At 37.4% G+C, this 7,803-nt stretch overlaps 1 non-coding gene across 1 annotated transcript; it reads left to right on the top strand.

Annotated features, from left to right (window-relative positions):
* Positions 1-7,462: 7,462 nt before the first annotated feature.
* Positions 7,463-7,534, top strand: TRNAM-CAU. Its single transcript has one exon. It is a non-coding gene; the product is annotated as a tRNA-Met (tRNA).
* The last annotated feature ends 269 nt before the right edge of the window (positions 7,535-7,803 follow it).

Genomic DNA, 7,803 nt, shown 5'->3' with positions numbered 1-7,803 from the left:
GTTCTTAATATGCTAGGGTTCCACACTGTCACACTGTAACGATAGTGGAATGAGCTAGATTACACACGAAATAACGTCAGGGTACTTCGTAGAATGGGACAGATGCACCGTCAAGGACGAATGTACGACTGTGATCTCATTGGCAACAACACTCGAGTTCCGCAATTAGGGTTCATTGGGACAATCGAGTGAGGAAGACAGGGCAGCGGATCACGGGTCGGGTTCTTCGGGTACCAGCAAGCTCACTTCAGCCATCGTACGACCCGCCGTTTTGGCCCGTGCCTTGCAGTCTGCATTTGGACACTAACTCTAGGCCGTGTACCCATTCCGGCCCAAGACTAGCGACACCAGCCCGTGTCCAGAAACCGTGCGCCGCTCGTGACCTCTCAACCTGTTGGCTTGGTACTTCAGCTTCATCGATGACTCCGTTGTATTTCGCGGCTCAGCTTGGCGATGTGGCTTTGCGGCTCGACGGCTCGGCTTAGCGGCTCGATATACAAATAATATAACAATTCTTAGGTTTTCAATCCTTCTAGAGTCGTTTTCCCCTTGTTTCACTCATCTGAGGTCAATGTAACTCCATTTTGCTAAAACAGGTTATGATAGGAACATACCTTGATAGTTAGACATAAGGTTTAATTGGGTTCTATTATGAAAAGACTCTAAGTGTATAATGTGGTTTTATAGGGAGTAGTTAAGCGTTAGAGTTAGCCTATCGTGAGTGACTTCAGCCAAGGCCAGAGAGGTAAATAATCTTACTGTTGAAGTTAGTTACTGTATATGTATGATGATGTGTAACCTATGGCCTTTGCATGTACCATGTGTGTTGCAGTTGTATACTATGTCATGTGTTTTCGCTGTGAAATGTTGGTGTATGCCACGCTTATGTGATTTTGTTTTGCCATGCGTTGTTTACCTTATATGCATGAAATAAGTTGAGATGCCATGAATGTGTTGAGATCTTTGCATGCCAAGGATGTGGTGATTGGGGAACTATGATACACTTACATAATGCTTAACTAAGCCATGCTATGTAACATGACAAGGGAATGGAATGTTGTATGTATAATGCCATGGAGGTAAGCTTTAGGGACTTCATGCATGTTGTGTGTCACGTGCATAGGGTTACTTCCCCATTATGTTATGATGGTACGGACGCGTACATTCGATATTATGCTTGCTATGATATCATGCAGGCCTTTCCTTTTCTGTGGCATTCGGTAATGTGTCACATGTACCCTACCAAGCCAGGCCCAAGGGGTTTGTATATGAATCCACCTGGTGGGCCTAAGTTTACGTAAGTGGGCCTGTGTGGAGAAGTACCACGAATCCACCCTGCCTGGATAAAGTAAGGGTCTAAGGCCATGTAATGGGAATGAAAGATTGGTCCCCCTCACGTTTTTATGCTTGTATTTGTGCATGTGTGCTGCACGTGATTTGCATGTGTTCTGAATGTGTATTGGATGCCTAATCCCAACAATGGGGCAACTTACTCGTTATTTTATAAAATACTCAAGCCACGTGGTACCTACATTTTCAGGTAAATGCAAAGCTCCCCTATACAGTTGACGGTGAACGCTGCAAAGGCCATGGAAGTTAAAGGTTGGGTTTGTAGGACAATAGATGCTCTGTTCGAGATTTCCTTTGAATAATAAATAACTGCATTTTTTTTCCCTAGTTAGTTTTTGGTTGATTCCCGAGTTAGGTTGATCCTTCGTGCTATGAACCTGCTTATAAAAGTCATGTCATTGTTATTAAGGTTGTTTTATATGAGCTTCTCTATTTTCGCCTTATGAATGTAACGTAACGTCGCAAATTAGGTTAAGAAAATTAGGGGCGTTACAACTTCTTTTTTTTTTAATAGTAAAACAAAGTTATCTCATTCATTCATGGAGTTCTTAGACCAAACCATAACCTTTTCTCCACTTCACATGAAACTTTTTCCTTTCTTTAGAAGTTGTGTGCTTACTACAATACTTATCTAATGAAATCAAGCCTATTGAACATTTAAGATCTCAATTATAAAGAAACTTTTAACAAAATAGTTCATGCATGGCAATGAAATATCCAAGTTGTTATCCAAAAATAAAATACTGACTTCGAAATGAACATACACATCTCCATTTTATTAAAAAGTTTGGAGCACCAAAATAGAAGAAACTTGAGAATGGAAAGTGACGATTCTTAATTATCAAGACGTACCTTTACTTGCCCATTGCAAATCGAAAAACGACGATTTAGGTAAATAAGGTGTTGCACCATGACAAATATTCAACGAGACCACATTATTTTATATATATCTAAATTTATGATTTGATAATTTTTTTTTATTTTTATATATATCTAAATAAATATGTGGCATTGAGAGTTTGAATAGTACTTAACCATTTCATCTATGCATATATATCGTCCCAACTAGTTGAATTACGCACAAATTGGTATTTAAAATTTTTTATTTAATTGAACATTTGACGATTATTTAATTGTATAGGCTCTTATAGTTCTAATTTTTTTTTTTCATTTTTTCAATTGAATTCGTGTCCATCTAACATAACTTTCTTATTCACGGGAGCATATTCTTTGATTCAAACAAGAATGCGGCTGGGAATTCATAGAGAATTTTTTGCAGACAACATTGTTTTGGTGCAACTTTAGAAGCAAATATGAGAAGCTTTGGTTCGAGGTTTTTTTGGTGAGAGCATGAAGTTTGGCTTCAAGAAAGATGCAACTATTCGCACTGCATTTGGGGTGCAGATGAGAACGGTTTTTCTTGATATAATAGTCAAACAAAGGTATTTGAGCTCATTCATCCATTGAATCCTTAGACAAATCCATCACCTTCCACTTACATCACATAAAATCTTTTTGTTGCTACAAAAGTAGTGTTAATACCCATATAAAAAAGTGTCTATTAATCATTTAAGTTCTTAAATATATGGAAACATTTAATATAAGAATGTGTACCTCAAAACATAATATATATATATATATATATCAAAGTCTAGATTTTATAGAAAAATTCAAAGCACAAAAATGAAGTAAATTTGAAATTTATACACCATTCTCGAAAATGAAACACAAAGAAATTCTGTTAAGGAAAAAAAAAAAAAAAACTCGACCGCCGAAAAATGCGTTAGCATCTCATTGCACCACGTGCCGTGCCTGCAGCCCGAAACTTCTTCTGATTACGCAGCTCAGTCGGCTAGGCTTAGCTTCGCGGCTCATAATCCAACTCCTCGGCTCGCTAAAGGGTATTTTACCCAATTTTTGCCATTTCGACTATCCTAAAGCTTAAAAATTGACCTTGCCATTTTTGCAAGTGTCATTTATTCTTTGTATTTATGATGTTGTGACTATATCATATGATGATGTACAACGTATGATGATGTTATTCTTTGATGTGATGATACTATACAATGTTATATGATATGTTAGAAGACATGGTAAGTTTATGATATGACATATGTTTGACATTATGAGATGTATGGTATGATAAGATTGACGAGCAATGTGATTAATTGACATAATGCACAACCCCGATATACACATAGAAAGTTATGATAAAATGATATGATATAAAGAAAAAATGATACCGAGGTTGATATATAAATAATGAATGAAAAAATGTTGGAACCTCCCCTAACAACCATAAAAATAATAATAAATAAATAAATAAAAGATGAGGACAATAATAATAATAAGTATAAAAGAAAAATAAATAAATAAATGATCTCTCTCCACCTCCCCCAAATATCTCGAAGAAGGAACACAACGCAAAGAAAAGGAAATCAATCTCTAGCCCTTTTGAGAGAGAAAGTAAGAGTTCATTAAAAAAAGAAACAAATAGAGATAAATATAGGTGAGAATTGTGAACATAATTAAAAGAAAAAAAGAGGAACGGAGAGAACATATGTCCTCAAATGTCAAAAGAGTTTTGGTCGGCAGGAAAATAATATTATAATTTCGTTCAGTGGCCCTTATATGTGTCACTTATGTTTTATGTTATATGATGACGTGATGCTGTTATTTGATGACGTTATGACGTTAGATGATGATGTGTTGATATTGTATGATGATGTGATTATGTAATATGATGACTTGATGATGTTAGATAATGATACGATGATGTTATATGATTATGTGATAATGTCATGTGACGACATGATGACGTTATATGATGATGTGATGATGTTATAAGATGACTTAATGATGTTAGATAATGATGTAATAATGTTATATGATGTACATGATGTTGACAGGATGATGATGATGCATAATGAGAAGATTATGCGAGACATATGATGATGAAATGACTTAATATGACGAAGTTCCATATTAAGATGTTGTGCATGTATTAAATGACATGATGCATTATGACGACAAGTTTTTAAAGAGACAACCCCAGTTAAACGAATGATGATAAATGTATGAAGGTCAATGTGTGCATGTTACTTAGAGTAATGTGTGAACGGTGTATAGGGTTGTCTTAAAGATGATTTAAAGATGAAAACTATAGGGACCTCATGCATTTTGTGTGTTCATATGCATCGTGATACTTTCCCATTTATGATGATGAGTGCAGATGCGCAAAGTATGATGATGAGGGTGTTCATGGGGAGCATGACACTATGGGGTTCCGCTTACATCTAGACGTCGGTACAGATTAGCTTCACTAAAGAGGATCCAGGGAGTGTGCGAGCCCCTTGGAGATTCACACTCGCACGTGTGGGTTGTGTGTAGGAGCGTACAACACATCAAATTTATCCGAGACTGGAGGCCACCCCTAGGATGGTTTTTAAATGGTAGGTCCCTAGATCATGAGTTGCATGTGTTTTCATTCACAAACTCCAATAGTGAGTTCACTTACTGAATTTTTTTTAAAATACTCAAGCCATGTGCTACTTCTTTTCAGGTAAAGGAAAGGCGTCCCTGTACGGCTAATGACGACATTGCAACTTGAGACTATGGCACATGCATAGGGTAGTCGCATTTATTTTCTTAGACTTAGTCTTGAATACGACGTTTTTAATTTAAAGGTTTATTTATTTTCTTTAGTCTTTTATCATTTCATTTTAAACGTGTTTTTAAAATACATAAGTCCATGGCTGTGTCTTAAGACGAAGGTTATGTTTTATAATGAAGTTTTAAATGTTTAATTCCACATGCGAGTTTAGATGATGATGTCGGTAGCGACTCTAGGTAAGTAAAAATTTAGGGTCGGTACACCTCATGTATCATTGTGTGTTCATGCGTCGGGGATACCCCTCCATCTTTTACAATGGTATGAATGCGTACACTACAAGACAAGAAAATGATCATTATATTTGTTATAATGCTAAGAAGGTCGCTATTCCTAACTGGTGTCCGACGTCAACAACTCCCAGATAATGCTCACCTGACAAGAAAGGGGCCCAAAAGGTGTGCGAACCGACTGGTGGGTCCATACTCGTACCTGTAGACCGTATGTAGAACAGTAAATACACATCAAAATAACCCACTTAGTATAGCTGCCTAAGAAATATAGACTGATATGATACGTCACACTCATGATTATATTTGCTTGCATCTAACAGCAATAGAAGAGCCATTTTTTGAGTATTTATCAAAATACTCAAGTCATGTGCTAGTCTTATTTTTCCATGTAAAGGAGAGTCTCCCTTGTACAGCTAATGGTGACATGCAACCCAAGAGACCATGACACAGGTAGAGGGGAGTGTAGCACCTGAATATTTAAAGAAAAAAAACAAAGAGGGCAAATAGGTAATTTTGCCCCTCCAACAACTAAAGGGTTCAAATTATCAAAAGTCTTGCATAAAAGGGGATAGAGAGAGAAAGAAAGTTTTAGAGAGAGGGAGGCAACCGCCGCTTTAGCCACGAGGAGTCCAATTCTGCTCGTGCCTTTTTCACGAAATCCTCCCAGAACTATGAAGAGAACATTTTTTACTCTTGAATCGTCCAAAACCATCAAGAAACGAGGAAACTAAGGTGTTGAAGAGGTTTATTGGATTCCTAGGCTAACTGGGTTGCTTAACACGAGGTTTTGGCTCCAGATTATTCTATTTTGACTACTCGACTCTTTCTTTAGTCTTGGAGTAATAGGGGTATAGACCCTCTTATCGTTGCCACGAAACTAAGGTGCTTAGTCTAGTGTAGGCATCTTGACCTAAGTCATCGTACCCTAAACCCTAAGTCATTATATAACCAACCTAACCCTTACACCCTAGCTCTATGTAGATAAACACGCTAGACTTGGAGAACACACTGTCAAACACCTGGAGCTGACACATACTAAATCAGGCACAATACAAGCAAACAAGCTCAACGGGAAGATAACATGCATAAATCACCTTGGAGAACTAATCACAATAGCTCATCCTCTATTTTAACAAATTAGAGTGGCGCAGCGGAAGTGTGGTGGGCCCATAAGCCACAAGTCCCAAGATTGAAATCTAGCTCTCGTAGATAACCAACCAACCAGATATGGAAAGATCTTTGTGAATAAACATACAAAATTAATTGATATGAGCTTCTTAATCCATGACTTTATGTTTTATAGATCGCTGCTACATTTCTCGTTACAAATGGTAGCCTCACTTTTAAAACACGTTGACAATTAAACCTCCCCATTCCGAATCTCACAATAAAAAAATAATATCAAGAATGGGATTCGAACCCATGCCCTTTCAAAACAATACTTGAAACTTGCGCCTTAGACAAACTCAGCCTTCTTGACTACTTTTTTTTTGTAAGATCTTAGAATCACCACTAGCATGTATTATCCGCTTTGGTTCGTTATGCATTATCGTGAGCCTCATGGTTTTAAAGTGCGTCTTGGTTACCTGAAACATGCGCCTTAGACAAACTCGGCCTTCTTGACTACTTTTTTTTGTAAGATCTCATAATCACCGCTAGCACGTATTATCCGCTTTGGTTCGTTATGCATTATCGTGAGCCTCATGGTTTTAAAATGCGTCTTGATTATGTCTAGGTTTTAAGGAGGTTTATTAGATTCCTAGGCTAGGCAGGTTGCTTAACACGAGCTTTTTGCTCAAGATTATTCTATTTTGACTCCACAAATCTTTCTTTAGTCTTGGAGTAATAGGGTATAGACCCTCTTATCTTCGCCACGAAACTAAGGTGCTTAGTTTAGTGTAGGCATCTTGACCTAATTCATCATATAACAGACCTAACACTTACACCCTAACTCTATGTAGATAAACACACTAGACTTGGAGAACACACTATCAGATACCTGGAGCTGACACATACTAAATCATGCACAATACAAGCAAACAAGCTCAATGGAAAGATAACATCCATAAATCACCCTAGAGAACAGATCAAAATAGCTCATCCTCTATTTTATCCATGCACAATACAAGCAAACAAGCTCAATGGAAAGATAACATCCATAAATCACCCTGGAGAACAGATCAAAATAGCTCATCCTCTATTTTATCAAATCAGAGTGGCGCAGCGGAAGCGTGGTGGGCCCATAACCCACAAGTCCCAGGATTGAAACCTGGCTCTGATAGTTAGAATAGATTCGGCTCTGATAGATAACCAACCAACCAGATATGGAAATATCCTTGTGAGTAAACATTAATTGATATGAGCTTCCTTAATCCATGTTTTACATATTGCTACCCACCCTTCTAGCATATATTATCCTCTTTGGCAATTATTGTGAGGCTCATGGTTTTAAAATGCGTCTTGCTCATGTCTAGGTGTTGAAGAGGTTTATTGGTTTCCTAGGTTGCTTAACACGAGCTTTTGGCTCCAGATTATTCTATTATTACTCCT

Source organism: Cucurbita maxima, unplaced genomic scaffold (assembly GCF_002738345.1).
Source record: "Cucurbita maxima cultivar Rimu unplaced genomic scaffold, Cmax_1.0 Cma_Scf00081, whole genome shotgun sequence".
Lineage (NCBI taxonomy): Eukaryota > Viridiplantae > Streptophyta > Magnoliopsida > Cucurbitales > Cucurbitaceae > Cucurbita > Cucurbita maxima.
Note: the sequence above shows the minus strand (reverse complement) of the source record. Positions and strands in the feature narration are given on the sequence as shown.